Raw genomic sequence first — 17,075 nt, 5'->3', positions numbered from 1 at the left:
TGTGAGCTAGGGCCTGTGGAAACACAGTATCTTCCTTTCTAACTTTGTCCTTTTAGCTATCCCAAGTGTTAGGCTGCAAGACTAACTCCATATTCCCCAGGGGAGGTTGGAGGTGGAGGGGACGCTTCATTAGGTCTGAAAGGGCCCCAGGAATATGTTGCAGCAGTTTTCCCAGATGATACCTATGGGAAGCCAGGTTTGGGAATCACTGCCCAGCCTTGAATGGCAAATTAAACAATAAATCACACCAATTTATTCCTCAGTCAAGATACTTTCAGTTGAACCATTCTGAGTAGATTGAAGAGAACAAAAGACAGCAGAAATACCTTAAAAATTCATTGTCTTATTTTTCAGATGTTTGCATTTAAGTAATACCTTAGTAGTAATCAGAACCTCTTTGAGGTGTTTTTACAAAGACCACTGATTTGTTTTTAAAAATATTTTTGGTTCATTAGAGTAGAGAATAAAGTAGGGGTGAAATATGTCAGGTGTGGGGACAGATATTCATTTATTAAATGCAATTTCAAGGATCTTAAAACAATAATTGCCTTATTCCATTTTAATGTTTAATGAAAGTAGATTTTTTAAAAATCTCCAGAACTAATTAATCTTTAATTGAATGCCAAAGAAAAATTGCAAGAGATATTGTTAAGGAGGTGAACAAAATGTTACTTAAGACTATTTCAAAAGAGGACTATTGCAATAGAGGAGAAAGACTGAATTCAACTCGTTGAAACAAAAGGCAGGATAATTTTGCATGAGCTAGTGAAATCTACTGCATGTTAGGAGAGAGGTTGGTCAATGTGATTAGGCCAGATGTGTTTACTAATTGAGGCTTAGGAAAGTTACATTTCTAAGCTCTCCCAAAGACTGGAAGATAGAGGTGCTATCTTTCTAGATGATTATCTTTCAATGGGACAGCTCCCAGGTCCTTGAGAGCGACATTTCTGTGTTGTAAAACTGGACAGAGACTAGGGAATGATTTACATCTCAAAGGGCCAATTTCATCTTTACTGAAGTGAGTGATCTTAGGAAATGCAAATGAGGGGCCTAGCATCAGAAGAAAACCTGCTTAAAGTTTTGTCTAGCTGTGGGGAAAGTTGAGGCCATTGTGGTCTCCTAGTTTTAAGCAATAGGTGAAAACAGTATACTTTATTTTAAACATGGTGGTGGGACACATCATTTCAAACTTTTATACATAATACAATATAGAATTAATATCAGTCCACCAGTCTTGGACTTCTAATAATAGGACAAAAATGTGTTTTTGTTTCTTTTTTATGTTTTTATTAATAGCATCAATGAACTAGTGAGATAGTAGGGCATAACCAGGTGGCAATTTAGATAGGATCAGAAGAAGCTAGAAAGAGGAATTGAGCCTTCAGAACTCTTCATGTCAGGGAATGTGCTTTCCTGGAGAAAGCCACCAAAAGTTTGAGCTGCACATTTGGGAGCCTCAAGGACCTAGTGGGAAGAAAGTTGTTTTTAAAGCTTCAGAAACTGAAAAGACTGTTTCCTGAAAGGATAAAACAGAATTAAACTTGCCATAACATGTACTATAGTGTAGAGACACCAATCCTTAAAGCAGTACCAATATGCTCACTTTGGTTGCACACATGCTGAAATGGGAAAAACACATATAAGATTAGCACGGCCCCTGTCCAAAGATGACATGTAAATTTGTGACACATTTCCTATTTAAAAAAATAGTATTGAGATATTAATAACTTAAAATTGTATTAAATATTAGTAGTTCTGAGACTACTGACTCCCCCAGGCATCTTACCAAAGAAATTTCTCTCTAGGGTAAGATAAAATCGGCTGAGGAGTCAGCAATATTATAGGTTTAAACCACCCTCAAGTAATAAAAACATAATTCAAGTAATAAAAACATCACTAAACAGTAAAGCACTGGTATGAAGTCATAAGCATTTCAAGACTCCAACTCTTAGAGTCTGGAAGAAACAGATATAGCACAAATCAGCACATCTAGGTGACAACCAAATAATCATAAAGGAAGAGACGTAATGTCATGGTAGTGTTGTAACCGAGTGAGTTATAGAGAAATGCCACACTCTGAGACAAATTCAGGAGTCCTTTATTAGCCGGCTACTGAGAGATGGCTAGTTCTCAAAATTCTCTAGGTCCCAAAGAAGGGGTTAGATTTCTTTTCATATCGTGGTCTAAATAGGGGAGGGGGAGTTTAGCTGAAGAAATTTTTACAGAAGAAGAACTGGCAAAAAGTTAAAAAATAATTGGTTACAGAAGCAGTTATAGAAGAAAATAAACAGTTCCAGGTGCAGGGGCTTAACCTATCACAAATAGATAAATGCAGGGGTTTTAGATGCCATCCAACGAGCACGTCCCCAGGAGCTGCTGGTTCAGCTTGCCTCAATATCTTATCAGTAAGTGCATTCCTGGACATGCTTGGAGTCAGCTTGCACTAGTTATGCCCTTAAGGGAGGGATGTAAAGGGGCTGTAAGTGAAGGAACTAAAATGGAGTCTGTCCGGCTCTCTCAGCTAAGAGAGAGACAGTCAGGTTAAAACAAGTTAGAGTATCACAGTAGTATAACTCCTATTTCTAGCTGTCTTGCAACTAAAGGTGGCTGTGTACAGAATAACTATTCTTCTATATCATGTTTGGACAAACCATCTTTCAATTGATTAAAGCACACCTTCAGAATGAAACATAATTTCTTATCTCAGGAATCCCAAAGTCTAATGGAAGAGGCAAGCTTACATTGAATAATTTAACAAAGCAGATTGTGCTTAGCAATAATAAAGTAATTCAATATACAAAAAATAAGAAAAGAAGGAAATATCTGTTTCATAGTTGTAATAAATTAGAACTTTACCATGCAGAATAGATAGAGAGGTATTCCACAAAAGATTAAGAGAGGCATAAAGTAAATGTAAGTATAAACTATAGCAGTTTTCTTAGGCAGAGAATCATACTTTAGGGTAATGAAGGTGATGCTGGTACTGAGATTCCTTTGGAGAAGGCAATACTAAAAGTAGAGTTATCATTTATGAGATCCAAGAAGCCCAAGAAAAGGTAATAAGAGCCCAAGCCAACGAAGGCTCAGGCTTTTTTCCTAAATAAAAAGGAACAAATAGCTAAATGTGACAAATGTCAAGGTATCTTTTAGGAAGGTTACACTTCCTCTGAAACACAACAGAAATCAAAGACAGTCACCCTACTGCACTCCTTGCCTCCCTTCCAAGGATACAGCTATGTATTGTTTTAAAAAAAAAAAAAAATAAAAAGGTAAAGGGGGTATATCACTTGACCATGTCTCTGTCCAAGGTGAATATCTCCAAAACCACAACTTTGGGGTACTTGTATGGGATATAGTTTAAACCCCACTGAATTTGATTTCTCACCCTCCCAGACACTTACCATTTTTTTCTCTATATTTGTTTGTTTTTGCTTCCTCAATATATTCCAGGAAATGTATTTCTGGGCTGTCCTACAGGAGAAGTGATGATGAATGGAAAAGTGTGAAGAATCTTCTATTCTCCCAAGACTGTAGGGCAAAGAGGGTGCAATTGCACCTAAAATATCAGCGTGGAAGGGTCACATAACTGATACTATAAAGTAACACATTGTCTTACAGAATTCCCATTCTTAGGTTAAAATATTACCTTCTTCATCAAACTTACCTGACCGCATGTTTTTTTGATGCTGTTTGAGTAAAATATAATACTCTTTTATTTCCCAAATGTGCACACACACACACACACACACACTTAATATATTATATTTTGAGAAATATATGTGCTATAGTATCTATATTTATTCACTTCCAAAATTTGTACTTAATTAAAATGACAAAAAATAAATTTGCTGAAAAGAGTTGGTAAAATGATCAACTGTATTCAGTCACATAAGTATTATTTAGTCTTAGTAACGAAAATAGAAAAAAAAAAACAGCCAGGTGCAGTGGCTCACGCCTGTAATCCCAGCACTCTGGGAGGCCAAGAAGGGTAGATCGCCTGAGGTCAGGAGTTCGAGACCAGCCTGACCAACATGGTGAAACCTCATGTCTACCAAAAATACAAAAATTAGCTGGGTGTGGTGGCACGCACCTGTAACCTCAGCTACTTGAGAAGCTGAGGTGAGAGAATCACTTGAATCTGGGAGGCGGAGGTTGCAGTAAGCCGAGATTGCACCACTGCATTCCAGCCTGGGTGACAGAGTGAGAATCCACCTGAGACACAAAAAGTAAGAAAGAAGAAAGAAAGAAAGAAAGAAAAAGAAAGAAAGAAAGAAAGAAGGAAAGAAAGAAAGAGAAAGAAAGAAAGAAAATAGAAAAAAACGACGACACTAAAAGCTAAGAAAATAGTGTGTTCATTTTGGAATCTAATTCAAAATTCATTATAGTGAAATTTAATGGAGCATCAAAGGCATATGTTGAAGTTCACTGAATATTACTCAATATTTAAGAATTACAGACAACACAAATTTTGTTTGTAGCAATATTTGATTTGTTTTGTATCTATATATTTGCATTTATTTAAAACAAAAAACATCAAAATATATTTCATCTATTATTTGGAAAAAAACACTGAGTAACTAATTGTCCAAATATAGCTCCCTATTTTCTAATTTTTAATTAAAAATGCTTCTTATTAAAAAATAACATTTCAAAATAACTGACATTTAATGTTTTTACATTTTTTTAAAAGTGTTCATACACATCTATTTAATTTCTAGATGCTGTGAGAGAATCATCACTTCGTCACTGTATCTGGAAGACAGATGCCAAAGATGTTCAATTATTATCCATGTATCTATGCATAAAGGATTGAAAATGATATTTCATGCCATAATTTATCTAAATGTTCATTCCTTTGGAACACTGTTTTCCACAGATAGCAACAAGACTTGGAACAAAATAAATAGTAATATCATATGCATTTTCTATTTCTGCACTTTTCCAATTCTGGAAATAGTCATAGGATCATTTTGTGACAGATTGATAGCATCTGTGATCCTAAGTCGCTAACAATAAGTGTTAGATTCTTTGGGTTAAATTGCCATAAAGACCAAATTTATTTTTTTAACCAATTCCCTAAAGAATCAACTGATCTTTAGTTTTACGGCATATGTATCACCTCTCCATCCAACTTGACTTAATTCTAGTTCTTTTTATCCTTCAATAGTGAGGATGAGAAAATCTGGATTCATACGGCTATGGTTGATTTGAAAAGTATTTTTTAAACATTTGGAAGCTTTTCAAAACCAAAAGCATATTTGCCAATTGATCTTTTTCCCCTTCATTTTAAATCCATGTGCAACTTAAAAGAAACTTAGACCATATGCTCTTCAGATTTACTTATATTAAAATCATGAAAATTATATTTAATAGCTCTTTGACACACAGGGAGCATTTAAATTAAACTTCTTTAAATTTTATATTTTTCAAAATACACTCTGTTTTCTATCTACCCTCAACCACTCCTCACTACTCTCCAAGAAAATATCAGATTTAATTCAGGAGATGTAAGTTGGAAGTTTTCAGTCCATCAGCAATCTTTAAGTAATTTAAAAAACATCCTTTTTTTCACTTTTTCTCTAGTTTTTGTTTGTTTGTTTAAATATCTCTGTGCAAGTTCTGAACAGTTTTATTTATATCAGGATCAATAATCTGAGGAATGAAATAAATTGTTGCATTTGTTGCAATAAAAGAGTTTATGCTTCCTTTACAGAACATTAAGGACATGAACTTTTTAAGAACGTTTTAATGTTTCACTATAAATGATACTTGAGCCTTGTATTAGAACAAATAAGGTAAAATTATATAAAGAAAACATAAAAGTCTTCTCCTCATCTGCAATCCTACCTGCACTGAAGTAATCAATGTTAATGGTTTTCTGTCCATTCTGCCACACCTCTAATGGATGGAATTTATGTAGTGTAATTCTTTGTCAGGTACAACTACACATGAGTAAAACTAGGTGTGATTTACAACTCAAGATTAGGGTTTTTAACTAGTAGTGAAATGGGAAGGGAAAAGCAAAAGTAAAATACACATCAACTAATGGCAGAATGGGGTGTAGAAGGGAGTCATCTGTACACAGGACATCTGAGGGCCCAGCCACTCAGCTACTTCAGCCACACATGAAATAATAAATAGACAGGTGCATTGAAAATTGTAAGTGTGATGGAAGGGTCACCATGTGATTGCAATAAATATTACATTTTTTATTGTTTTGTTCTCCCAACGGTGTATAGCTCAAATTTATACTACAGGCTGTTCATATCCCTTAACAAAATATCCATTAATTTATGGATTTGATAAAATTCTAACTTACTACAATGCCCTACAATTAATAGTTCAGCCCATCCGTGGTGATGACTGTTCCGGAAGATCTTTCTGATGTTGAATAACTAATACTGTTTTTCAATGTTACTATTAGGTTGGTACAAAAATAATTGTGATTTTTGCCATTAATCACAACTACTTTTGCACCAACCTAATAGAAATTTAACATTCTGTATCTAACGTTTGTGGACATTGATTGAATATGCAGTAATCTGGGGAGAAGTTGGTGGAAGAGATGTGTGTTGTTTTGTGAAAGATAGTATTCTGAGGGAGGGCAGAAAAGGGATATACATATAAGAAAATAGTGGATCTTGATCAAATGCATCCTTGTTCCTATTTACAAGAAGTCTGCTCTGTGTTACCGAACTAATCCGCTTACGTGAAGTCAACTAATTCAAAAGAATTTACCGTCTAGAGAAATTCACATTTGCAATAAAAGTTTTCTTAATGACAGAAATTTCCTGTTTTTTATTGTAGAGCTATAAATTTAGAGTTATAAAATCAAAATACAGACAAGCCTACCCAGTGTTTGATTATATTCAATGATGTTTAAAAGTAATGGCCTCTCTTTTGTTCTTACAGGGAACATTATCTTTAGCACAGTGCTTCATGCAGGTTCTTATTACTTCTATCACCCATTGTTATGATTGGCAAAGCACAAAGAAATACTGAAATAGGAATTCTTAGGCACATCGCAGCACTTATCCAATGGTGGGCTGGATACTGAGTTTCTTAATTTATAAATCTTTCTTTCCAATGCAAAATTCGTGAAGGCTTAATGTTGGGAAAATGTCTGAATGGCTATAAATTCCCTGTCTAATTCCCACCCCTCAACACATACCCATTTTTTGGCTTATTCTTAGAACTGTAGCAGTTCTTGAATCTTTGATGGGTTGAAGCTAATCCACATTTGGATTTTTCAATCTGATATATTTGCCAAAATTCTACCCTTCAAAACACTTGTTTCTTTCTTTTTTTCTCTTCAAAGAAAAACATTGAAAAAACAAATTTTTATTTGGTCTGAAACTTTATGGTGCAAGTCTGAGGACAGGAGGAAATTTAGAGACCTGTTCACCCATTTTCAATTTGGAGAATGCCTGGAATATATATTTTTCTCTCTCTACACAATGCAAAGTAGTTGCCCGCACAAAGTATCAACTAGAAAAATTAATTCTTTCAACATTTCATCAGAATTTTAAGTAGTTACACTACAATAATCCCAAGCTACTTGGGAAATAGTAAAACAAAACTTTGAAGACCAAACCATCATTATTATTTTCACTAAAACCTAAAAATTCAGCCACAATATGTCAAACCAGTTGTGACAGGACTTCCCTCCTCTAATTTAGTTTTTACTGCTGGATACCTGATGGGCTACTTACTATGTCAGGTGTCTCATAGGGCAAATTGTACCTGGAGAAAATGTGAATATTGACTCTGTGATACTCCTCAGTTTGAACCAATACAAACATTCTATGAGTAATTCTGAATACTGTCAGTCTGCTTGTTCTTCAGCCTTTAAATTTGGTAATAATAGCAAAAATAGGCAACATTTATTGAAAACTAACTATGTTCCAGACTTTACTAAGAACTTTATCTGCAACATTTTATTTAATGCTCATCACCAAGCTGTGAGAAATATATTATTGTTTTGCTCACTTTTACATAAAGGAAGTAGGGCTTAAAGAGGCAAAGTAAAGTGACTGTGATTACATAGCTAGTAAATTCTGGAAAATGCCATGATTTAAAACTGTGGTTGTCAAAATTACAGCGAAACATCAGATTCTCTTATTATTCACCTCCCTTCTTTCTTTGGAGGTGGTCAATCTGTACATATAAACAGTTATTTTTTTCTCCTATCAAAATGGCATCATAACATTTGATAACAACTAAGGAAATCTAAACAATGTATGGACTTTAATTAATATCATGTAGAAATATTGGTTTGTTAGTTTCAAAAAAGGTACCATACCAGTATAAGTTACCAAGCTAGGAAACAGAGTGTGGGGTATGGGAGAACACTCTGTGTTATAGTCAATTTTCTAGAAATCTAAAGCTATTCTAAAATTAAAATTCTATCTTAAAAAATGACTATATAGGCTGGGCACGGTGGCTCACGCTTGTAATCCCAGCAATTTGGTAGGCAGAGTTGGGCGGATCACCAGGTCAGGAGATAGAGACTAACCTGGCTAACATGGTGAAACCCCATCTCTCTGAAAAATACAAAAAAATTAGCGGGGCATGGTGGCGGGTGCCTGTTGTCCCAGCTACTTGGGAGGCTGAGGCAGGAGAATGGCGTGAACCTGGGAGGCGGAGCTTGCGGTGAGCCGAGATTGCGCCACTGCACTCCAGCCTCGGCAACAGAATGAGACTCCGTCTAAAAAAAAAAAAAAAAAAGACTATATGTACATACCCAGCCAGTGTTTAAAATGATCAATCCATAAAACTAACAAACATCTTCTATCACAATTTTATGATGTTTTTGCTAAGGAGGGGCAAAATATACTCAGAAGTCAAATAAGCTGATTTCATTAAACCCATTCTTCTTAATGACAGAAGCCCTTATTCCATGTTTTCAAAATTCATGATATTGTAAGGATTATGAAAAAATACAAAAGCAAATTAAAGTAGTGAAAGTGTTTACAAAAATGTTATTAGCAAAACAATCCATCTACAAAAATGTGAACATATTTTAATTACCTTGAACATGGCAGGAAGAGTTGTAATATAAAACGAGATTTATATGTACAAAAGCTGACTGAAAAAGTTTCAGCTTCAAGAATTAACGTTTTAGTTCATAAATCTGAAGGAAAGTAAAGAGAAAATAAAGGCATTAAGAGATATGAAAACATGTAAAAGAATAAATATTTCTTTTATAAATCTTTGTGAATATATGACAACATACAAGCTACAGAAAACCAGTTTACTGTTTGCAAGATGAATGTTAGTTCAGAAGTACCAATATGGCATTTTCAAGTCAGTGGAAAATAAGTGTACAGTATTTATGCAATAATTTATAGTATCCTGACTGCATTAAAAGGGATTTCAGAACATAACTTTTCTTACTGAAGCACATTTTGCAGCTCTGAAAATGTAAGGTGTTTTGAAAATGGATTAGGAAGATTGTCAAATACGTAATAATAAATTACACTTAATCAAATTAAAACCTCTTTTTACATAGTTTATTGGAAAGTATTTGTTTTTGTGCTCTAAATGATACAGGGTTGATTAAAATTTAAGTGATATTCATCTTAAAATGTGCTTGAGATGTAAATTAGATTTAATACATACAAAATTCTTATTTTCCCATTCAATTTAATAAAAATTACAAAAGGTCATTTACTTTTCAAAAAGAAACTTGTTGAAATAATTACCTATTGAGGACCAGAAATCCCAAAGGATTAGTTATGGATATAGAGCTTTCAAGTTTCTAGGTCACTGAGTGGAATCTGAAACCAACCGCATGGTGACTGAAGCGTATTATTAGGAAAAACTGTTAAATGACCTTTATCAAATGGTCTCAGTGGGAGACAGGTGCCCATTGCTGCTGACCATCTGGGTTTAAAGCAAGAACATAAAAAGGGATGATTGCCCCTAAAATATTACCTGCAGGGATTTGGTTTACGCCAAACATTGAGATTGAACAAGTCTACAGTACAGTGAGTTAACATAATCTCCTCCACCCCACTCTCCATACACACAAACTCAACCAACAATCCTCACCAATGCACACACATACACACACATTCTGCATAAGCTTCCTGAAAAGGTATTTACTATAAAAATGTTTCAAGTAAAGGCAGAAGTATTATTTTTGCCTTGGAAAGAAAAGCTAAATTTTCTCAAGAGATTAAAATTTGGATCAATAGATAAAAAAGAGGGATCTAGTAAAGACATATGTAAAAAAAAAATGTGTACATTAATTACACAGATTTTGAAATTTTGAAGACCAATGCTGATTTTATTTTGAAATAGTTTCAAATTGCACAGTTTCATTAGTTGATTTTCCATTGGTTTGAGAAATGTGGGCCATTGTCAAGATATGTCTAAAAGGCTTTGGTGGGTAGGGAAGTTATATAATGTGGGATTTGAGAGAGTAGGAAGAACAGAGGGCCAAGTTCAAAATGAATTATGAAATGAAATCAAATTTGTTACTGTAATAAATTGTTTTCATAATCAGAAGATGAAAATGAATTGTATATTTACTATCAAATGCAAATATCAATAAAATTTCTGCACCAATTTTGGGAGTGAGGTAGTGGTTACAGCTCTCGCCATCTCTCCATCACCTGACCAAGAGAAAGAACAAATTCAAGGCACAGTCTGTGTTACTCCTTTTGGTCATGATCAGTATGGATACTTGTGTCTGGTATTGAAATCAACTTTCTGTGGAGCCTAGTAATTTTAGCTAAGCTCCTTCTTTGAAAAATGTGCTTTAAAAAATTAAATCTGCAATACAAAGACATGAGAGTGAGATGGGGAAAGAGTGCCTGTGGTTGATGAAATGCCAATGAGGCTTGGGTCAGACAGCTGGCTGCTTTGGCATGACACAGGTGATAAATGGTTCTTGAAACATGAGCAAGCATTAGACTCCTGATTTAGTGTCAAACTGGCAAAATCAGCAGTATTACCAGATGCTTCCTTTAATTATTGCAACACTACTGCATTAGTCTGGACACTGCCAATAAATGGGAAAGAACTGATATCGGAGGTAATATTAGAAATCTTTCAACCTTGAAGCTGGATGTGTTGGGCAAAAGCTGCAATGCTGTAAGAAGTTTAACTATATTTGTAATGTACCAGTGCACCATGACAAAAATGGGAAGATAGCATAGTCAGGACCGGGAAAGGCTGTGATAAATGAGAAAGAATGATTGATTACACAGCCAGGAGGAGTGTGAAAACAAAGGACAAGCAAACAGAGAGGGGGAAAGCAGCCACCACCAAAATTTGAATGGTAAAACTCAGAGGAAATTTGAAGTGGAGAGGAGTGTAGTATTTATTTGGTCCTTGGGGATTTGTCAGGGCTGGAGGATGCACACAACAAATAAACAATTTAGAGCGCTCTGAAATATGGTCAGACAGCAAATGCCTTGTAGTTATGTCTACACTTTGTGCTTGATCCAAACATACACATTATTGGAGCAAAATCTGATTGATACCTTTTAAACACACACATGATGTTTTATACAAAATATATCTGGGCCTGGCTACATTTCCAGAATGACCCATCTCTCTTGGTTCAAATTTCTACCTAGAAATTAAGTTAAGTCTTTGGGATGACACTAATGTTGTTAAGATGCTGCATCAAAATAAGGTTTTTTAAAGTAGATAAGCCATTCAATAATTTTCTAGAGCAGATGAATGGCAGAAGCATTGACCTCAAATTTCACAATGGACCCCAGTGAGAATTCCCTGAAATCATGTCTCTTTTCCCATTTGTTAAGTACAACCACAGTACTACAACCACAGCCACAACTACACCTACACAATTTCCTCAAATGATCAGCTGTACTTTCCTGCTCTAGTCTAACAACTTCCAGCCTTGCCTTCCTACAGCACTCTACAGCAAGGGTCAGCAAACATTTTCTAAAATGAACCAGATAGTAAGTATGTTAAGTTTTATTGCCTTAATATCTCTCTCAACAGCTCATCTCTGCTAATGTGGAGCAAAAGCAGCAATAGGCAATATGTAATGAGAGATGTGGCTGTCTTCTTCAGTGAAACTTAATAAAAAGTGGTAGCAGGCTAGATTTGGCTTATGGGCTATCGTTTGTCAGTCCATGATGGAAAGTTTAAAATTTCCACGGTTACTTACAAAAGTGAGCCTTGCCTGTTATATTTTACTTCTTCCATCAGGGCATGAAGAGAGGAGTGAGTCAAAAACACTTCTTTACATTTATATACTCAGAAGTATCCTGGCATGTCACTACAGTACATCATGTATGCTATCCTTTCTATTTGGTTCTCATCTTTTGTCCTAGATTAATAGAGAACATCGAGTACTGTTTACAGATAGAAAAACTAACAAGCCACCTAAACCCAGTCTTTTCTGCCTCTTAACATTAGTGTTGAACTTTTCTTACGCACAGACAGCAAAGATACTTCAACACTTCTGTAAGCTTCTCCTAGCAGACACTGTGTTTCATTTTATCATCTGCAAAAAGCAGGGGAAAGAGTTTACAATTTTGTGTTGGTTATCAACTGCAGCACAACGAACCACCCCACAGCTCAAAAAAATAATCATTTATCCTTTCAGCTCAAGTATCTGGAAACATCTAAGACCAAGCTGATCTAGGTTGAACCTAGTTGGGCTTGACTGAACTTGTGCTTCTGCAGTTTACTGACTGGAGGGAGTTCTATTATTTTCTGGCTTGCATTGGGTGAATTACCTAGTGAGGATCTGCCCTACCTTTCCTTCATCTTCCGGGAACCAGTATAAGTATAAGGTGTATAAGGTGTAAGGAAGGGATCCAGTTTCAGCTTTCTACATATGGCTAGCCAGTTTTCCCAGCTCCATTTATTAAATAGGGAATCCTTTCCCCATTTCTTTTTTTTTTTGTCAGGTTTGTCAAAGATCAGATGGTTGTAGATATGTGACATTATTTCTGAGGGCTCTGTTCTGTTCCATTGGTCTATATCTCTGTTTAGGTACCAGTACCATGCTGTTTTGGTTACTGTAGCCTTGTAGTATAGTTTGAAGTCAGGTAGCTTGATGCCTCCAGCTTTGTTCTTTTGGCTTAGGATTGACCTGGCAATGCGGGCTCTTTTTTGGTTCCACGTGAACTTTAAAGTAGTTTTTTCCAATACTGTGAAGAAAGTCGAATAATATATTGTTACTGCACTTTGGGATTAAAACAAGTAACTACAGTTTATAGAACTTTTCCACTGATATACAGACACTAAAAAGGAAAAGGGTTTGGATGAGAAGCTCTGCTATGCAGTCAACAATCTCAGCCACTCATTTCTGTAGGAGCTGCAGGAGCTCCCTATCAAGAGAGGTTATGGAGAGTGAAGCTTCAGAAGATACTTAAAACACTTCAGAGTTTCTCCATTTTTCCCAGAGTTTCCCCCAAAAGGTTATGACACTTTATAAGAATGCTTCACTTGTGAAAAACAAATATAAAATCTTCTTGTAAATCATATTTAAGGACAAATCTTTATTCCATGTTTTATTTATTTAGCTTACCCTGTAGCTAATATTTCATGCTGAACACATTTTAAATGCTGTAAATGTAGATAATGTAATTTATGGTCATTAATGTCGCTTTAGTAGTTTAGAGAAAACTTCAAAAGAAATGGCCCCAGAATAAGCTTCTTGGTTTGTAAAATTCCATGTCATTGACTCAAGTTTGTACAGCATCTCAAAATATAAATATAGACATCTCAGATAATATATTTGAAATAGCAAATTCCTATTAGAAAAGAATAGTACTTAACTAGACAAGAATAACAGGTCACCATTATTTGAATTGTCTCCTATTAATTTTTCTTTTGTTTTGTTACTCATGTTTTACTTATGGGGGGTATATATAACTTCTGCTGTTTTCAGAATTATTGTATGCAGTCAGTATGAGAATGCAATTTAGGTTTCTCTGATGCTTTTTCACACTTCTATTACTAGAAATAAGAATACAGTAATATTGGCAAAGAAAATTGACCGGTTTAATAAAATTTTTCTAGTAAATCTGATTGAAAATAAACATTGCTTATGGCTTTCTTACATCAATATTGTTATGTCCTAGACTACCTTATCTGAAATTAAGTCTTTGAAATTCTAATTATGTGCAAATGTGTAATATATCATCAGCTAAAGCTAAATAATATATTCTATTTCTATACTGTGATTGGAGGTTTATAATTCTGGAAAGATACACAGAACATAAAATTTACCTTTTTAATCACTTTAAGTGCACGGTTTTGTGGCATTAAGTATATTTGCACTGTTGTGCAACAGTCACCACCATGCACCTCCAGAACTTGTCTTCTCCAACTAAAACTCTGTATTCATTGAATACCAACTTCCCATTCCTCTGCCTCTCCCTCCCCCTAGCAATCACCATTCTACTTTCTGTCTTTACAGATTTCACTAAGTAACTCATAGAAATGGCATGATACAGAATGTTTGAATTTTTCTGACTGGCTTATTTCACTTAGCATGTCTTCAAATGTCATCTATTTCATAGCATGAGTGAGAATATATTTTAAGGCTGAATATTATTATGTTGCTGTATATACCACATTTTGTTTAACCACTCATCCATCAATATTCACATGGGCTGCTCCCTCCCTTTGATTATTGTGAATAATATTGCTAATGGACAGGCTGCACAAACATCTGTTTGGTCACTGTGCTCATGTATTTTGGATATGCATTTGCATTATAATACAAAGGAGAAATTACACAGCTTTTACAAAGTGTCCAAATTAAAAGGAGCACAACGTCAGTAAAATATTAGAAAGTAGATTAGGGGAAAAAACAGGGAAGGAATTGAACCAAAATTCAACAAGCTGCATAAGAGAGTTTCAAGAGGAGGAAAAAGTTGACAATATAAACATAGAATTAAAGAGGGATAGGTCAATATTTAGAAAATTGTCACATGTACTCATATTTCGCCTGTGAGCTGATATCTACATTATTTTATTTTTCCTGGTTTCCAAAAGTAAGTGCAATATGAGAGTTTCATGATGCTAAATAAACTGAAACATGCTATATATTTTGATATATTGTCCTTGAGAGCAGGCTGAGTGGTAATTAGTGCCTTTTTAAATTATGACATGATAGTGGAGTCAATCTGCCAAACTGAAAAAAAAATGTATATACACAATATGTATATGTTTCTCAAAGCCCAGTTGTATCATACAAGTAAATTATGATTTAAAGCTACCTGACAATTAACGCAGGAAAAAATAAAACATTTACATTAATATTACCAGAATTTTCATATTATTGTAATTATCAAAGTGTGTAGTACTTAGGGATAAACCTGCAAAAAAGAGAAACATTTGAAAACTATAAAACTACAAAATATTGCTAAAATAAATAAAAGAACTAAATAAATGGAATTTATCAGTTATAAATCTCAATATTGTTAAGATGTCTGCTCTTGCCACATTGATCCATTACAATTCCAACCAAATCGCAGCTGGATTTCTTATTTTAGAAATAGAGAAACTAAAATTCTGAAATGTACATCGATGGGTAGAGGACCTATAATGGCAAATTACTTTGAAAGGAAACAGTTACTTTGAAACCAGGTGCTGTTGGAGAATTAACAGCACCTGGTTTCAAGACTTATAAAGTTACAGTACTTAAGAGAATGTAGTACAAATATAGATATACACATGTATATCAGCTATCAGCTAAATTTTAATAAAGTTCTTAGACCATTCATGTACATAATATTTTCAACAAATGCTTCTGAAACAATTAGATATCCCAGTGTGTATTTGTGTGTATGTGTGTAGCTCAATACTTCACACCTGAGAGGTATGAGTGTGCATTACAAAGGGGAACTGGGAAGTTTTGAGAGTATTGGATATGCTCATTGACCCCTTCATGGTGATTGTTTAATGGGCACATGTGTATAGCAAATTCATCTCATTTATACTTTAAATACTGGTAGTGTGTTTTATGTTCATTAGACATGAATAAAGCTGCAAAATATTATCAAAATATTCACTTACTCTGCTTTTCTTCATTTTCCTCTCTCCATAAACCTTCAGATAGAAAGTGCAGTTGAAAGATATTTCATAAAGGAAGAAAAGAAGTATGAATACAGGTGAGAGATATTACTGAGATTTTTTTTTTCAGTGCAATCCTGGTCTTTTCTGACTAGCAATATTTTTATGTGCAGAAGTAGTAGAAAAGATAAATATTTTGTACAGTAGAAAAACACGTAATTTCTGTGCCATGGAAGAGAGAACTCACAAAGATGACAGCTTCTGGCTATGTTGGATACTAACCAGTATTGTAACTACCCAATGATCTGACCTTATCACTGGCTGTAAAGCTCCTTTAATGTTTCTCGCAATGATTTGAACCTGTTACTGGAACTCTCATCGCTTATTGAGTTGAATAACATTGTTGATCTGTGTTTATCTTATATTTTCAGTAGAGTCATAATTTTACTTCTTAGAAAATTATACATTAAACAAAATCATTAAACGACACTTGAAATTGTATATTGTTCAATGTTTCAACTGTGATATCTATCACTCCATATGCGTATTTAAATTCTTATTTGATAAAGGATAGCAAATACAGAAAGAATTCTTGTGATAATAGAGAACACAGAACTGTTGAAAGGTGTTGAAGCTGAGCTGGAGAGAGTCACCAAAGCTGGCACCAAAGCTGGCAAGGTCGGAGGGTTTCCTGCCTGGGCGGCACAGCTTGAGCTCACCCCACGCCGCGAGTGGTGGAAACTGCAGATCCGGCCCCGAGGCCTTTGCCCCAGCCCCCCGCCCGCCAGGAGCCGTGCTGAGGTCCCAGATAGGCGACCTTGGCGGGGCGCCCCTGAGCTAAGGCGGACCATGTGCGGGACGGCAGCAGGAGATCAGGGTCCAGGAACCCACCTCCCACCGCGGGAACCCCGAGCCTCCCCTGGCGCCCTTAGCTTGGTCCTCCTGGCATCCGGAGCCCGGTGTGCGTCCTGGTCATGAGGACGCCCACCAGGTGCCCGGGAGTCCACCCGGGCCACGGCCTGCGGCTCTGCTGGCCTTTATGCCTGGTGCGGGGACTCCAC

The 17,075-nt window shown here is 35.4% G+C and overlaps 1 non-coding gene across 1 annotated transcript; it reads left to right on the top strand.

Annotated features, from left to right (window-relative positions):
- The first annotated feature begins 1,597 nt into the window (after positions 1–1,597).
- Positions 1,598–1,702, top strand: LOC115932909 (U6 spliceosomal RNA). The gene has a single exon (XR_004069011.1). It is a non-coding gene; the product is annotated as a U6 spliceosomal RNA (small nuclear RNA).
- The last annotated feature ends 15,373 nt before the right edge of the window (positions 1,703–17,075 follow it).

The sequence above is a fragment of the Gorilla gorilla genome, chromosome 16, assembly GCF_029281585.2.
Source record: "Gorilla gorilla gorilla isolate KB3781 chromosome 16, NHGRI_mGorGor1-v2.1_pri, whole genome shotgun sequence".
NCBI lineage: Eukaryota > Metazoa > Chordata > Mammalia > Primates > Hominidae > Gorilla > Gorilla gorilla.
This window is presented reverse-complemented; position numbering and strand designations above follow the sequence as displayed.